General features: G+C 44.8%; 1 long non-coding RNA gene across 1 annotated transcript; it reads left to right on the top strand.

The window, feature by feature from the left end:
- Positions 1–3464: 3464 nt before the first annotated feature.
- LOC147996674 (uncharacterized) lies at positions 3465–15009 on the top strand. The gene is made up of 2 exons (XR_015654339.1): positions 3465–3644; positions 13799–15009. It is a non-coding gene; the product is annotated as an uncharacterized LOC147996674 (long non-coding RNA).
- The last annotated feature ends 1616 nt before the right edge of the window (positions 15010–16625 follow it).

The following is a 16625-nucleotide window of genomic DNA, read 5'->3' as shown; positions in this document are numbered from 1 at the left end:
CCAGAACAAATAAAGCATGTCGATCTCAGAGACAAGCATTCTCTCTGTGGAATGGGATGTGTCTCCCACGAACACATGCAGACTGATACCCATTGTGTAAGATTCTCAGAGCAAGGTGTTAGCTGTACGTGTATGAAACGTGTATAACATCCCTGGTAGGTACCCTGCTTTTCTGTGTAGACATCAGTATGACCCAACCTGTGCGGAACCATTTTAAATGAGTCTCCCAATAGCACAGTGTTGCATAGTAACTCCCATAGTAACTGTAGAGGGTTCCTCACTAGAACTGTATGATCCTAGGCCTCTGCCCACCTGTTTTCCAATATCTCATAGGCTCATGCTGTGCAGAAAAGACCCTAGAGAAGTCCAAGGCAAAAGTATTTAGGGCTCTCTAGGAAACAGGAGAAATTGTCAGCTGGGTGCTCCGACCCAGATTAATAAAAGCCTACAGATCAAGAATGCTAGAGGCCCTGGCCCATCCACAGAATCCACTAGAAGACCCTACCTATCTGACCTCACCTTTGACTACACACAAGGCCCAACTGTTGCTAGAACACGCATGCATGCATGTGAACGTTTAATGGGCAGCATTCCCTTGCTGTGATGTTGTCAGCACTACAAAAAGCTGAAGACTTTCTTGCAGTGTTTGAAAAGGTCATTAAATTCATCCAGAAAGCTGCTGTCATTTGGTAGAAGAGTGGGTTTGCAGTGTATCTATGCAGATTCACATTTGCGTCAACTAGGAGTGTCAATCAAATTATCAACCAGTATTTGCATCAGAAGTTCATTTCACTCAGCACAGAGAGACACTCAGCAGAGAGAGCCTAAAATAGGCTGCTAGAGGAAAATAAAAGCACCCTACCCTATGTCTCTCCAATGAGCCCCTCTCAGGGAGGATCTGCTAATTCACCAACAGTATATCCCACAGAGGTGTGCCTCTTGGCAAGCATGATTTACTACTTCCCCCAGCAATGGGGACAGAGAGCAGGTGTAATGTTTCCTTCTTTTCATTTACACAGACACACCTTGTTGGTACTTCCTGCCTGGGTCATTGGAGACCCTACACTTGGGGTTTCATGTCTGGGTGAAAGGATCTTGATATTTCCCCGATAGGGTGTCTTGTTCTGATACCGTCACATCTGTTTATCTGATGATAACTTCTGACCTCTGTATCAACCACTTAACTGTAAACTCGGTCTCTAGACTCAGAGAGGGAGGAAATGGGCTGCTAGAGGTATATAGAGGCACATCGCTCCTTGTATTTCCCAGGGGCTGGCCGCTTCTTGGGAAAACACAGCCCTAGAAAATGAGCTGATGATATCCCTGGGATGTCCCATCCAAGAGGCCGAATGAAAAGCAAAGTGAGTCTGAAACTAAAGGCTGAGATAGAGAGCCTTGGCAGTGCCAAGCTGGCTTATGACTAACCCAGCATCCTGCTGGGTTGGGGATAGACAAGGCTGACATTCTCCATGAACGTGATCCTTGTAGCTTTCTCTGAAGAACATTAGTTGGAATTTCATACCTGGGCCTGGGGGACTCGTCTTCGGGGAGAACCATGTTGCATTTCTGCCTTTGAGGTCTTCAACTTGTGGAACTTCTGCGGTTGGAATCAGTCTCAGCAGAAACCAAACTGCAGGACCTGGCTGCTGCTGCTTATGTGCATTTGTACATAACAGGTGACACAACCACCCAAGATACTGTGGTCCAGGTCAAAGGCCCCATCCTACCAACCAAGGATCTGCTGATGCCAAGGTGCTGAGACATGACCTCCCCTTGACCCCAGAGCCTGCAGGCAGAGTATGTTCTTCCCTACCTTAGTGGGCAGGCAGACTATGATTCCAGACTGGAGATGTGAGCTGTCCATTTTCTTGGTAAACCTTAGAAACCCAAAATGGACCCCTTTAGGGGCTTCTAGGGATGCTTTACAGTTGTGGCCTCTGGTACCACTTCCAGGCCAGTGCCAATAACTCTGAGGTAACTTGATAACATTAGACCAAAGTTTATGATATACTTTTTCTCCATGATAGGCTAAACCAGTGGTGCTCAGTCCATGAGTCATGACCCCTTTGGGGTACTCATATCAGATATCCTACATAACAAATATTTACATTATGATTCATAACAGTAGCAAAAATACAGTTTTGAAGTAGCAATGAAATAATGTTATGGTTGGGGGTCACCACAACATGAGGAACTGTATTAAGGGTCACAGGATTAGGAAGGTTGAGAACCACTGGCTAAAACATGTCCCTTCAATTCACACATTAATGCTTTAAGTCCCAGGACCTCTGAATGTGGTTCTACTTAGAGGCCAGTCTTCAATGGGTGATTAAACTAAATGGAAACCGCTAACATTGCCTTCACTCAATGGAGGGCCTGGTGAGAAGACCCAGAATGTGGGAACATTTGGGACACCACATGAGGGGAAAACAGGCTGCATCTGTAAAGACACATCTGGTCCTCAATCTAAGCCACCAGGACAGGAGGGGACAAATATATGCTATACTGTGGTCACCAAGCAGATAGAGGCATACAATAATGCCTTTGTGAGCATTCACATCCAGAAACTGGATGCTTCTGCCCCTTCAAACACATGGTAGTTCCTAAGTCATACTATACAGAACACAGAAATGTGTGCCTCATCCCATGGCATGTCAATGCATGTGTAAAATTTTTGAAATATTTGATCAGCACATGTCACTCCTGAAAGATGTGTGTGTTTATCTTGCAGCTGGGTGTGAAAGGCTCTGCACCCACCATGGGCATGCAGCTCAGATGCCAAAGAGATCACATGAAAGAGGAAGCACACAGGTCACACCCTGGGGACAGAGTATAAGCAAGATGTGTGAACCTCCCAGCCATCCAGAAGAGCCAGGGAGAAGACGCCATTCATTATGCTGGCTTCATGCAGCCAGCTTGCATATTAAAAATGAAGAGAGCCTGAGCAAAATCAGAGTTCGAAAAGGCCAGCTGCTTTTCTTGCTTTTGTTCCTTTGCAAAGCAGCCATTGATAATCAACACACAAACAGGGGGTGGGCCCTGTGGTTAGCGCACCCTTTAAATAGAGTGAGAAGGTAGCGTCAGGCAAAGCAGCAAGGGTCCCCAGTGTTCTGTGGACTGACCTTTCTGTAATTGTGCATCCTGGACAAACAGACTGCGGGCAGAGGGCTGGGAAGGTCCTCCTCCCACCTCTCAGCAAAATGAGCCCCCTTTTAAAGTGAAAAGGCATTATTGATCAAAGAAAGGGGTGTCTCCCTATGTAAAGAAGTCACAGCTGGTGTCGCCCAGTGCCTTGCGCAGGGTGACACCAATGCCCCCACTTATTAAAAACTGGCCAGATTGCATTCCAAGTCCAGCCTGCAAAGTTAATGATAAGCTCACAATAAAGCGCCAACATGGATGTGAGCCTTGTAATACACCCTGATTACGTGCGTTTTCATTAGTGGCCAAGCAGCGGGCTGGCCGGATGGTATTTGACACACAGACGGATGCTCCCAGGCGCTCTGCGCAAAGCAGCCTCACTTCAAAGTCCCTGCCCTGCTGGTTTGGTTTACACCTGAGCCAATTAGCTGGGGAGATCAGAAGAAGCCTGAAAATGGAGCTGAGTCCTTATTTCTGGGTTGGAGAAAGTCACTTGATCCCAGGTAAAAAGATACCAGGAGAACAATAGCAGAGAAAGTGAGAGGGGATGAGAGCAGAGGGTGGCAGGCCCTGTGTACACACGCGGAGCCAGGGACTGGCCAAGAACGGGCTGGAGTGAGGCCTGGCCCTCACTCAGGGGGTTTGTTGGGCTTTTGTTGGCAACAAAGGGGCTAATTGAAACGAAACAGTCTGCAGTCTGTTTGTTGGCACATCAAATATGCTGTAAGATATGCTGATGCGTGCTCTCCCTGAATTATTGAACATCACAGCTTCCAGAAATAAGACAGGCAGGCAAGGCTGAGGGAGGTGCTGACAGGGCCACAATGCTGTTTGGAAGGCCAACTGCCTGGATGCCGAGGAGCACTCCAGAACTGGGGCACTTCTGGGTTCCCCTGAAATTGTGAAAAGCACCAAACCCAGGAGAGAGAGAAGACCCAGCCTCCACCCTCTCCACAGGGAGATCCAATCAGAAGGAAAAGCGCTGCTATGGCATTATCTGCTGAGCCAAATGTTCCAAGCACTTCTGGAACAGTGCACCTTTGTTGTTGTGGACAAGTGGAGTGGAACGTGCTGGGTCAGAGCCCTGTCCTGCTATCACTAAGCCACAAAACAGAGGAAGTAGCCACTGAAGGAAATGGCAAAGAGACACAAGACATGTTGTGAGCCATTTTAAAGCAGTTCGTGAACATGGGCATGCTCACATGCTTGTGACCTTGTGTTCCTATGTGTGCACAGTCCTGCTGCATAGATATATAGAACTTGGTAGGAAGAGTCTGGAGTTCCAGGGGCCAGAACACTTCTGTGGAATTAACACTGGCCTTAATGCAGTACTTGGTAGGTTAAGGTACTTTTCTCCCTTCAGTGAGTGAGACTCATACTTTTCTTGTGCTTTGCAAAAGGATATCTCATTGGGATCTCAAGACATTTTTCATGTCAGAAAACCAAAGATATGACAGAGTAGACAGAGGCCACTGTGCAAACCTAGAAGCCTCTCTCTATAGAGCCTTGGAATGCAGGCACAGAAATCACATCCATGGAAGACAGAGGGATCATAGTCTAAGGATCCAGGCAACAAAGCCACCCTGACACAACACAGCCCCAGCCAGAGGTCTAAACATCAGCCCTCCATAGAGCAAATGGTGAACAGAGCAGGCTTTGGCCGATGACATTGTGGTATAGCTCCGAGGATTTACACTGCTCTGCTGGTGATCTGGCCATAAGCCATGGAGACAGTTGTCTCTTGAGATCAGAAATGCCACCTGACGGCCAGCTAAGCCTAACCTCACACCTGCACCCACCTCTTCTGAGTGACACAGTAACCTCGATGAACTGAAACATTTGATTTTCATATGCAGAATGAGTATAGCCAAGGTCTCTTCTTATTGTTTTGGTAGGCACCAAGACAGATAGTATTGGGTGCCAGGTTCTATTCAAGTGCATCCCCCATGCTGGATTTGCTGCCTACTTCTTCTCCAGCCTTGGAAACTGCCTTCAATATTTGACTATGAACTCTTAAGTGGACTGAATGAGATGAGATGAGATGAGATGAGATGAGATGAGATGAGATGAGATGAGATGAGATGAGATGAGAAGTTGGAACCCCAAAGCACTCTAATGCAACAAGCTACTATGGACAAGCCATAGATAGATACAGAAAACACAGTGTACATGAATAGAGCAGAAAGCAAAGACCAAGGTGAGCTGAGATGCCTCAAAGATTTATAGAGAAAGCCTATAGGGATCTGTCCCATAAGGAGGGTAACTCCTCCCACAAAGAAAAGGAAGAAGAGGCTGAGTAGAAGTCTTAGTCTGAGAGCCAGGTCTAGCAGAGTCTGGAAACAGCTGCTGAGTGTCTAGCTGATGGAGCTAGAGGTCTCAGGAAAGAGTTTGCCATTCTGAGGCAATAGCTGGAAGCTGGTCATGGAAGGATGACCCATTCAGTATCAGTGATGAACTTGGATCATCTAGGAAGAGCTGTCTGCTGGTTGCATGCTCTGCAGCTGGAGATCTGAGAGGAACATCTCAGAGTCTATGCTATGAACATTTTGTTGACACTAAGGAAGACTAGGGAAGAGGAACAGAGGAGCAGGTGAAAATCCAAACAGCCAAAAGACAGGTCCAATGCAATCACGGCAATAATTACACTAAATGTAAATGACTGAATGCTACAATAAACACTGAGATTTCCAGACTACTCAGTGAAACAAGAACAGCAGTGATCTTTCTTCCAGATCAAGAATAAACTGAACAAGGGAGACAGGAAGGGCCTTGTGCTTTCTTACAAAAGCTGAAGGGCCTCCTATCATCATCTATGTAAACCTTCTCAAAGAGCACCCAGAAACCAGTGGGCACATGGTGGTATGGTGGGAACACTGAAACACTATGAAAATTTATTCATTGCAAATGCATGTGAAACCAGCTGCTGACACAGAAAGTGATGCGTGCAGAAAGCTGACCGTCTGCTTCAAGTTTGTCTCTAGAAACCACTGAGTGCTGTGCATCTTTCCCTAGCCACTCACCTGCTGCTGATATTCATGGTGTCTGGGCCTCATTCCACCTTGGAATCTGCACACACTTGAATGGAGATACGGTGCTAGGTGTCAGATCCACTATACTTTTTGGTTTGTTTCAACTACTCTATCCATCTAGGCACAGCTACCTCAATGTTTCCAGAACACCTTGTTTTTAATATTTTATCAACTTTTTTCTAGTAGCTTCAGTGAGGTGATATAAGCTGACAACAACTGATAAATCACAGTGTCTGCAAGACCTCTCCTTCCACCAACTATTATTTGCTCCCTGCTCCCCCTTCTATGACCTTGGACTTAATTCACTCAGATGTTACCATGTATGGACATAGGAAATTTCCACTGTACAGAATGCATTTAATGTCTGCTTTTCATGCTAGTAATTAAACTCCAAGAAAGAAAGTCTTCAGCACAGACATAAACTCAATAATGAACAGAATTTTTAAGAATATAGATGATAGATGAGAGAGAGGTGACAGATATATGGTAGATGAATAAATACATGGATGACAAATAAGCGAAAGGTTTATAAATAAAGTATAGATTATATCTAATAAGTAAATAGATGATACATAGATGATAGATGATAAGTAGATAAACACATAGATTATAGACAGATAGCATGTATTAAAGATATGTAAGTAATAATTAAATACATGAAAGATGATAGATAAATGATACAATTGATTTTAGATAGATAGATAATAGATGATAGACGGCTGATAGGTGATAAAAAGATGGTAGATTATGATGATAGATAATAGATAGATAGATAGATAGATAGATAGATAGATAGATAGATAGATTAGATAGATAGATTTACTGGATGATTTTGTGTGTCAACTTGACACATGCTGGAGTTATCACAGAGAAAGGAGCCTCCCTTGAGGAAATGCCTCCATGAGATCCAGCTGTAAGGCATTTTCTCAATTAGTGATCAAGGGGGAAGAGCCCAGCCCAAGTGGTGCCATCCCTAGGCTGAGAGTCCTGGGTTCTATAAAAGAGCAAGCTGAGCAAGCCAGGGGAAGCAAGCCAGTAAGCAGCACTCCTCCGTGGCCTCTGCATCAGCTCCGTCTCCAGGTTCCTGCCCTGTGTGAGTTCTAGTCCTGACTTCCTTTGGTGATGAACAGTGGAAGTGTAAGCTGAATTAACCCCTTCCTCCCCACTTGCTTCTTGGTCATGATGTTCTGTGCAGGAATAAACCCTGACTAAGACAATAGATAATAGATAGATGATAGACAGATGTTAAGAAGAATACAAACAAGTAAGGGTAGGGAGGGAGGAAGCTGTAGAGAGATGGTGCAAGTAAGTGGCCAACTACTTCTGTGGTTCTTCTAGACCTTCTCTACATGCAGGTTCCACATGCCCCAGGCTAAAGATGATATCTCTAGACAGGGAGGAGGTTAGGCAGGAACAATTTCTGGAAATCTCCTTAATGTGTAATGTTCTTTTCAAGGGATTTTTGCGAAGAGCTTTTGGTGACAAAACGTCTCTGTGGCCATCAGAGAGAACTCAGCACATTTACACAAGAATATTTTGTCTCTGTCTAGTTGCCTGAAATGTTAACATATTTCTTCCAAGATTAAAATCCCTGGAAGGCTGTGATTCTCAACTCAATAGTTCCCAGGAAAGGGACACCAGTGTTTAAAGAGCCATTTAATGCTGGCCTTCCTGAGTCCCACACTTCTTACCTCATGGCATCTGTTTCCTCACAGTCACTTCCACTCTTCTCAGAAGTGGACAAGTTTGGAGACAGATACTTTCCTCTCTCTGCCCAGCTCCTGCTGTTTCTACTCAGAGGCTTTCCCAGGTACCCCTATCCACCTTGACCATCCATTGTGCAGCCTGACCACTTGCAGCAGAGCTCAGCTCCCAATGATAGATCTGTTCCAGTGTCTCCAAAAAACAAAACCCAGCATGTATGAAATGCTGTGTCCTTGTCCCACCATACACACACCACAAAGAAAGCCCAACATGGGCTAGAAGAACAGTTTTCACATGCTGCCTCTGGTCAAGTTTCTGTGCGCTCCCAGGCAGCACTGCTCACAGAACAACCACAGCCAAGTTAGTAAGAGTTCAACTGGGTTAGCACAAAGCACTTAACACATTGGAGGAGGACATGAAGACAGGCAACAGGAGCTGGGGGCCCAGTGGCACAGCACAGGAAGCAGGAGAGACAGTTGTGAGACATGGATTGAAATCGCACTCCTTTCTGGGCTGACTAGAATTTACCCTTGCTGTTCATGGCTCAATTGCCAAATCAGAGTTGCCAACTTGCCAGCTTCTGCAGTATCACGGGCTTCATGCCTCTGACAGGATTCTCATTCTTATACCTGCTGCACTTCCAGGTACACAGAAAACCCTTAAGTAAAGAGGGCCCTTTAGGAACACATCTGGGAGATTGGTTGAACACCCTACTCGAGAGAAAACCCTTGGCTTTCTGCTTTTGATGACAACATAGTTGTTATCATAAAGAAATAATCAATTTCCTCTTAAGAAAAGTCTAAAAATTCATCTAAGAACAAAAATAGGAAGCTCTGGGTGACCCATACCCTCTCTACCTGAAGAGAAGACTTGAGAGCCTAAGAGCATATTGTCATATGGTCTACCTGTCCATCACACTGTCTACCTGTCCATCACACTGTCTACCTGTCCATCTAACCTCGGTTTATATTGTCTATGTCCTCAAGACTCCATACATGATGCATCTCATGACACTGTCCCTTACCTCATATTTATTGCAGTTCACTCTGTCTCCTGTTCGGATTCTCCAAAGCAAACCAAGAACCCTTTTAAACCACTGTCTTTCACTGCAGTGAAATTAGTTTTCATGGGAATAATTCATTTTTCATTTTTCAATTAAAGCTGCATCTCTTAAATAGTGTCTGATGTGTTGGATAAAGTGATAAAAGAATCTGTTAAGTCAGGGGTGGCATGTACTGCCAGCACCTCAGAAGACTGAGGCAGGGGGATTGCCAGGTTGAATGCCAGCATGGGCTACACAGTGAGACCCTTTCCCAGAAAACAGTAGTGTAGGGTGGTGAAGGTTTAGTGACTCACACCAGCCCAACAAGGGGCGTGGCAAGGACTCCAGTGGATCCATCCCTAAGGGTAGTCATTTATACCCACCAGGCCAGTGGTTGATGCGCAAGGAGGGACTTTTCTGTCCCTGCTTCCCAAGATGCTCATTCACCCGTCAGCACCGGACCCAGGCATGCGCTGTTGCTATCACTTCTTCCTTTCAGTGGCCTCAGTAACAGCAAATGGAATTTACTCCTCTGCTTTGTCCTAAAAGGAAGTACCTGTAAGAACACGTGACAAATGGTCTACATAATTTCCATCTAATCAGGAGTTGGGCAGTTTGAAGATGTCCATAGCTAACTCACTTTGGTTGGCACTACACTCACATAATCAGAAAGGGCCCAGGCTGCCTGCTGGTGATGCTCAATGTGGCGGCTGCTATGAGCTTCTTCAGAGCATTGCCTCTGAGGCAGAAACCTGCCACATATGGCTGTGCTGCTGTGGATGTGATCACACCAGTGCAAGCACACAGTTCAAAGGTCAACTCACCCACAGCCTGCAGGAAGAATGCTCACAAGCTTCCTTGCCTAGGTCACCCATACCTTAGGGTACCATCAGACCTTGAGTTTCTCAGCAACACACATATTCTTGATTTGGGGTATTAGGAGCTGTGTGTTAGGTCTGTGTTAAGAAAGATAAGTATGTATTAACTTTCTTCCATTATTCCCAGCATCACCCCCCAAACACACACACACACACACACACACACACACACACACACACAAGTGGGCACATATGCACAGATGTGCTCTCTCACACATGGGCACACACACAGATGTGCTCAGTCACACATGGGCATACACATGAGCACATATACATGGGCACGTTCACACATACACACATCATATATACATGAACACACAGATGTGGCACTCACACATTGGCACACTTACATACATATGGGCACACTCACATGCTGGCAACACACATTCACACATATGGACACACACAGGCACACATGCATGAACATACATACATGGGCATGCTCACACATAAACACACACACACACGCACGCACGCACGCAAGCACAGACACACTTCTGCTCACAGCCATTTCAACATAGGCTGTGATTTCATCCTCCATTTCTTCCTGATGTCTGTTATTTTCTCTTACCTACCTCTCAGTGGTACCTAAGTTTTCGCGGAGATAGAAACCTGCTCTCAGTGTGGAAACATGACCATCCCCTTTCCCTAGAAGACAACTTGTCTCCCAGTCACACTGCTCCAAGCTAGCCCAGTTCCCCTTGACTCCTACTCCAGCTTGTCCTCCATAGAAGAGTTCTCACATTTTTCCTGTGTTGGTTGCTGTATTCAGAGCCCTTCCCCTTCCCTAGTTTAAAGAGCTACCATGTAGCTTTATGCAGCAAGGGATGCACAGGATATTTAAGGGGACCTTGGGGGATTGAACCCAGGTCTTATACCTGCTAAATACATAACTTATCACCAAGCCATACCATCAGCCCTGCACAAGAAATCTGTTATGGAGAATTTGTCTATTCAAAAACACTTTTGGATTTTACTTTTGAAAAATTTGACAATGCTTTAGAAATAAGCAAACAAGTAGGTTGTGGTTGTGTGTGCATGAGTGGGTATGTGTGCGGTTCATGTTACACATGGGCTAACCCATGTGTAATTGTGTACATGTCTGCAAATGTGTATTTTGAACATGTACGTATGTATACATGTATGTATCTATATGTGCAAATGAAAGTAGATGTGAGTTGTTGTAAATGAGTCTATGAGCATGTGTGTGTATGCATGTGTGCACTATATGAGTACTTATGTGTGCATTTGTGCATATGTATAAATGTGTGCCAGTATACATGTATGGGCTTGAAAGCCTATCTGCACATTTGTATATGCGTGTATGTACATTGTTGTAACCAAAAGGATCTCAACCTGAAAACCAATAGAGAAATGCAGGCCTTGGCTTAGGCCAGGCAAGTTTCTTAGGATGCTCTACCCTATATTAGCGAAAATGGAAAGGCCTCACACACGCTGCACATGTGGCTCTTGCTTCTGGAGAAGTGTCCTGGCTCCTCCTTAGTTGTCATGAGTCCAGGGCCACCTCTTATTGGACATGCAACTGGGGATGTTGCTGCTCTGAACAGCCTGAATCGTTCACTTTCCTCAGAGCTCAGCCTTCTACTTCCTCCAGTTGATCAGGGAGGCCTTGGCCTGCCATCTCTGTCCCTTTGCTGCTGCCAGGCTCCATGGTGTCATCAATCTATCATTGTGGCCATGACAGAGCTTTGAAGGTTCCTTGTGTGGCCTCTGGCTCCCCCAGTAGACAGCCAGTATTTCATGCGCAGCACCACAGCCGCCTCTGACAAATGTCCCTGGTCCAGGAGTCACAAGCCTTGGAGACTTCAAGTCGTGTTTGACTCATTTCAGATCAATCTCACACACTCTAGGTGTGCATTCAGAAGGATCTCAACCTCAAAACCAATAAGGGAAGGCAGCCCTCAGCTTGGGCTCTCTTCCTCTAACGTTGTGAAGAACTAAGTACCTAAACTTCATACTGGATTATGAGAAGAATGACTTAACTTCGAGTGTTTGGAAAATACTGCAGTGCTTAAATATGTGTTGTGTTCAAAGTCCTTTGTGAACATTGAACATCATTTTATTCTCATCATATAAGCTCTCAGATGATTTTTAGCTTTATAAGGCTAATAATGTGCCCTCCAGGGTTTTAATATGATTTTAGTTAGATCTATAAAATATATGCACACAGTACATGCACACACATACACACAACACATACACATGCACATACATACAAATGCATACATACACAGACACATGCCCATAAAACACATGCCTATACACACAGAGACTTCTTTCTTTCAGCTGAGAATATAAGAAAATCACCCTGATGTCTGACAGATTTTTTTGGTGTGCCCCAGACTGGATTTTCAAGCTTCTTCTGAGATCCCAGATGGCTTCTTTTCTTAGTTTACCCAAATAATTCTGTCTTGATAAGAGACTTTTGTCTGTGTACATCTTCCTATGTGTGTGTGCACATGCATATGCATATACATCCATTTGTAGGCCAGTGGTCTATCTCAGGTCTCTTCTTTAATTGTTCTTCACCTTATTTTAATCTAAAAATTATTTTTAATTATGCATCCATGTGTCCATGCATAGGGGGTCTGTGCATAAGAGTTCAGATGTCCTTAAAGGTCTGTGTTGCATCCAGTCAGTAGAGCTAGAGCTATAGGGGGTTGTGAGCAGCCTGAGTTGAGTGCTGGGAACAAAACTTGGGTTCTCAAAAAACTAATTAAGTACTCTTAACTAGTGAACCATCTCTCCACGACTTCTGCACCACGTTACCTTTTGAGGCAGTAATGTCTGTCACTGAATCTGGAACTCACCAACTTGGCTAGATTGACCTTTGAGTCCCAGGGATTCTCTCTTGTCTATCCATGTGCATGTGCATTTGTATGTGTATGCATGCATGGGTATGTATGAGTGTTTATATGTATATATGCATGTGTCTGTGGTAGCTACACTGGCCATTAAGCTCCAGGGATCATCCTGCATTCACCTCCACAGCACTAGGGTTACAGGTATGTGTTGCTAAGCCTGTCCTCTGTTTGAACGCTAGGCATCCAGACTCAGGTCCTCACACTTGCATAGGAAGCACTTCATGGACAGCAATTTCAAAACCTACCTAAAATCTTTAGAACTGGCAATTTCATGGTCCTAAGGCTTAGATTAAGATGTGACTGTAAGCTGAAATCCAGATATGGATATTTTCCTGTTTGGATATTCTGAGGACAGAAAAGCATATTCTATGTAAATCCACATTTAAATAGAATAAAACATTTTCATTGTCTTGTCTGATTTAATTGGAGCTTGTCTGAAGGCCTGATTCTTTGCTTATTTTGATGTGGATGAGGTCTGTAACATCAACAACAGCAACAACAACATCATCAACAACGAAAAATCTGGGGTCCCAATCTTTGAAACTAAGTGTGTTATTTTAAAAGAAGCTATGAAGATTAAATTGTACTTTAGAGAAGCTCAGGTGATAATTTAAGGGTTTTAAAAATAAGTTTCATCTCCTCAAATAATTGTTAAACATTTTATTCTTTTAGAGGTAACATTGACTCATCCACCATCCAGTTCTCTTAATTATTTTAATTTTTCGGATTCCTTTATTTTAATTTCGTGTGACTAAATTTCTGCGCACCATCTGTGTGCCAGGTGCATGTGTAGGCCAGAGGAGGGTGCAATGTACCCTGCAGCTGAAGTTGATGATGATTGTGAGCCACCGTGCGGGTGCCGAGAACTGAACACTGGTCCTCTGCAAGAGCAGCCACTGATCTTGACCACAGAGCCAGCTCCCTACCCTCAATCATTTGAATCTTGATACTGAATCTTCAGGAACCAAGTATGACTGCAGTTTCATATATCAATATTAAATATAAGAAAAGAAAGTTCCCAGTGCCAGAAACCATTTGATATTTTTAACAAATTACAAGGAGAGGATGTGAGTCTGCTAGTGCTTGAAAAAGACTGATTGGTAACTTCCTTTTTTCCAGCAAGTTTTCAAGCCTGAGAGAGATTCCCTTAGTGCCATAGAGCCTCCTTGAAAGACATGGAGCTCATGGGAGCCTACCTGTTGCTGGAGAGATCCTTCCCAAGGACTGGAGTCCTGAGATCCCCACCTGCCACTAAAGGACATTCTTGCAAGATCTGAAGCCCATGACCACCCCACATGGTTCTGGAGAGCCTCCTTCCAAGGTCTGAAGCCTAGGGAAGCCTGCCTGGTCCTGGAGAGCTTCCTTGCAGGGTCTGGAGCCTGTGGAAGTCTATCCGGTCTCAGACAATCCTCTTACTTGGTGTAGAGTCCACAGAAACATATCTTCTGCTAGAGAACCCTCCTTGCAAGCTCTAGAGCTCATGGAATCCTGCCTACAAAAAAGTTAAGTTTGCAAGGTCTGGAGCCTATGGGAAGCTGTCTGTGTGCTACATAACTTATTGGAAGGGTCTGAAACCCAGAGGAACCTGCTTAGGTGATAAATAACCTTATTGCAGGGTTTAGAGCCCATGAGAGCTTTCTTGTTGCTGGAGGCTTTCTTGCAAGGTCTGGAGCCCATGGAAGCCTGCCTGGGTGCTACAGAACCTCTTTGCAGGTCTCAAGCCCAAGGAAGTCTATCTGATGCTAAAAATCCCCCTTGCGGGGTCTGAAAACTGTGGGAACCCTACCTGGTCCTCAGGTCTAGAGCCTATGGGAGCTTATCTTGTGCTAGATAGTGTCCTTTCAAGGTCTGGAGGCTGAGGAAGTCTCCCTGTAGCTGAAGTACCTCCTGGCAAGGTGTGGAGCTTGTGGGAGCCTGCCTGGATGCTGGAGAGCTAACAGCTCGCTGGCTTGACATCCTAGTCCCCCTCAGGAACAGCATCTTCTTCAACAGATGTTTTCAAACTAATGAAGTGGAAACACGCAAGTGTCCATAAGTGGGTAGGTTTAGAGGCAGCTATTCAGTTGCACGGGGACTGATATCAGGTCTAAGGAAGAGTCACACAGACCTCCCTATCTACCTACCCACTGGCCCCCAGGTAATCTCGGGGAACATTTCACTGTAAAGAATGGAGCTCAGGGTTCATTCTTATTTTGATTTTTCACACCTGATGTGAACTCAGACATTGAACACAAGGAGAAATTAAAGGAGTGGGTGAATCATCTGGATAATTAATTACTAAATCACAAAATAAAACAATACACATTTGTGTCTAGGCCTCCGACTTCAAATGGGAGTTTTCTAAAGATGGCTGTGGGAGTCCTGCCTGAGTCACCTGAGTCCTTGTGTCACGCTTCTTTCTTTTTCACAGTCTAAAGTTGCACAGTGCTCGATCATTGCCCCTCAGCTGGCTTCAAGTCCTAAATGCCATCATGGGACAGATGCAACCTGGGAACATGATTCCTATAATGATGTTTATTTAATTATTTTTCCACATGTAATTCTTTCATGCTTCAGTAAAAACAAAACATCTTCATTTGCATTTTAACAGGTGACCAAGGTCCAAAGTTTTTGCTTGTTGTTTTGTTTTGTTTGTTTGTTTGTTGTTTTTGTTTTTTAAACAAGGTCTCTTGCAGTCAAGGCTGGCTACCAACTCATTATGCAGCCATGAAGGAAAGGGAAATTCTGACCTTTCTACCACCATCTTTCAAATGCTGCAATTATAGACATGCAATGCTGTGTTCCGTTTATGTGAAGTTAAAGATCAAACCCAGGTTTCATGCAAGCTGAACATGTGCTGGACCATCCATGTTACATCCCATGATAGGTCTCGCTTGTTCCAATGGGGAAACAGGCTCACTCTCTTCCCAGAGCGTAGCTCCTCCTCCTCAGGAGTACAGGAAGCCATGTTGTGTCCTCTAGTTAGCTCTGGGAAACCCATGCATAGCCAGCTGATCATGGATTGGTGCTGCTGCTGCAGAGTCTGGTTGAGGAGACCCACCTGTTACCTCCTCCCCTTCCCTTGCTCTGGAGAATGTGCACAGGCCCAATCACATTCTCTCTATCTTAATGAGAACTCCAGCACACAGAAGTCTAGAGACCATTTCACCTTTGACTGTGGCAAGAGACCATCCCATCTCCAGCTTTCTCCAGAGCCCAGAAACTGTACCCTTGAGGGATACACAGAGCCAGAGCCAACGCAGCTCGTTGACTTGACTTCCTAGTCCCCCTCAGGAGCAGCATCTTCTTCAACAGATGTTTTCAAAATAATGAAGCAGAAACATGCATTATTGACAATGCTGGATGCTTCCCCAGTGTGTGTGCGTCTGTCAGTACAGAACAGAGTGCTCAAAAGTATACCACTATCATTTAGTTTGCAAAATAGGAAACACACATCCTGGCTAACCGTGGAAAGGAAGTTGGAGGCCCTAGAAGCTCTAAGGTCCCTTGAAATGTTCCAAGAAGCTTTTCTGTGGATGCTGGAGTCTCCTGTGACAAGAGTGTAGGGAACGAGCCTCCATCTCAAACCTGGGATTGGAAGACTTTTAAATTTGCAGAAAGATTTTTTTTAATTAATGCCAAGTAAGTCCTGGACTAGGACACTCTTGCATATGACATTTAACTGAGAAGACCCAGACTGGCTCTGTGTCTAGACTCCTCATGCCTGGCTGTCCCTCCTGCCATGCACACACTGGGAAGTTGCTCAGACTGGGTGAGCACGGCGCTTGAACATGTGCCTTTGCTGTGAATCTGGTTTCTCTTACCTCCCCCAACATCCACTAATCCTCTCCTAGCTCAAACCAGTCCCTGCTATCCACCATCCCACTTTCTGCCTTCATGGTGCTATTTTATTTTTTCTTTCTATCGCCAGCATGTTCAATCAGTATGAACTAAGCTTCATTCATGA

This window comes from Rattus norvegicus, chromosome 1 (assembly GCF_021556685.1).
Source record: "Rattus norvegicus strain SHRSP/BbbUtx chromosome 1, alternate assembly SHRSP_T2T, whole genome shotgun sequence".
In the NCBI taxonomy this organism is placed as follows: Eukaryota; Metazoa; Chordata; class Mammalia; order Rodentia; family Muridae; genus Rattus; species Rattus norvegicus.
Note: the sequence above shows the minus strand (reverse complement) of the source record. Positions and strands in the feature narration are given on the sequence as shown.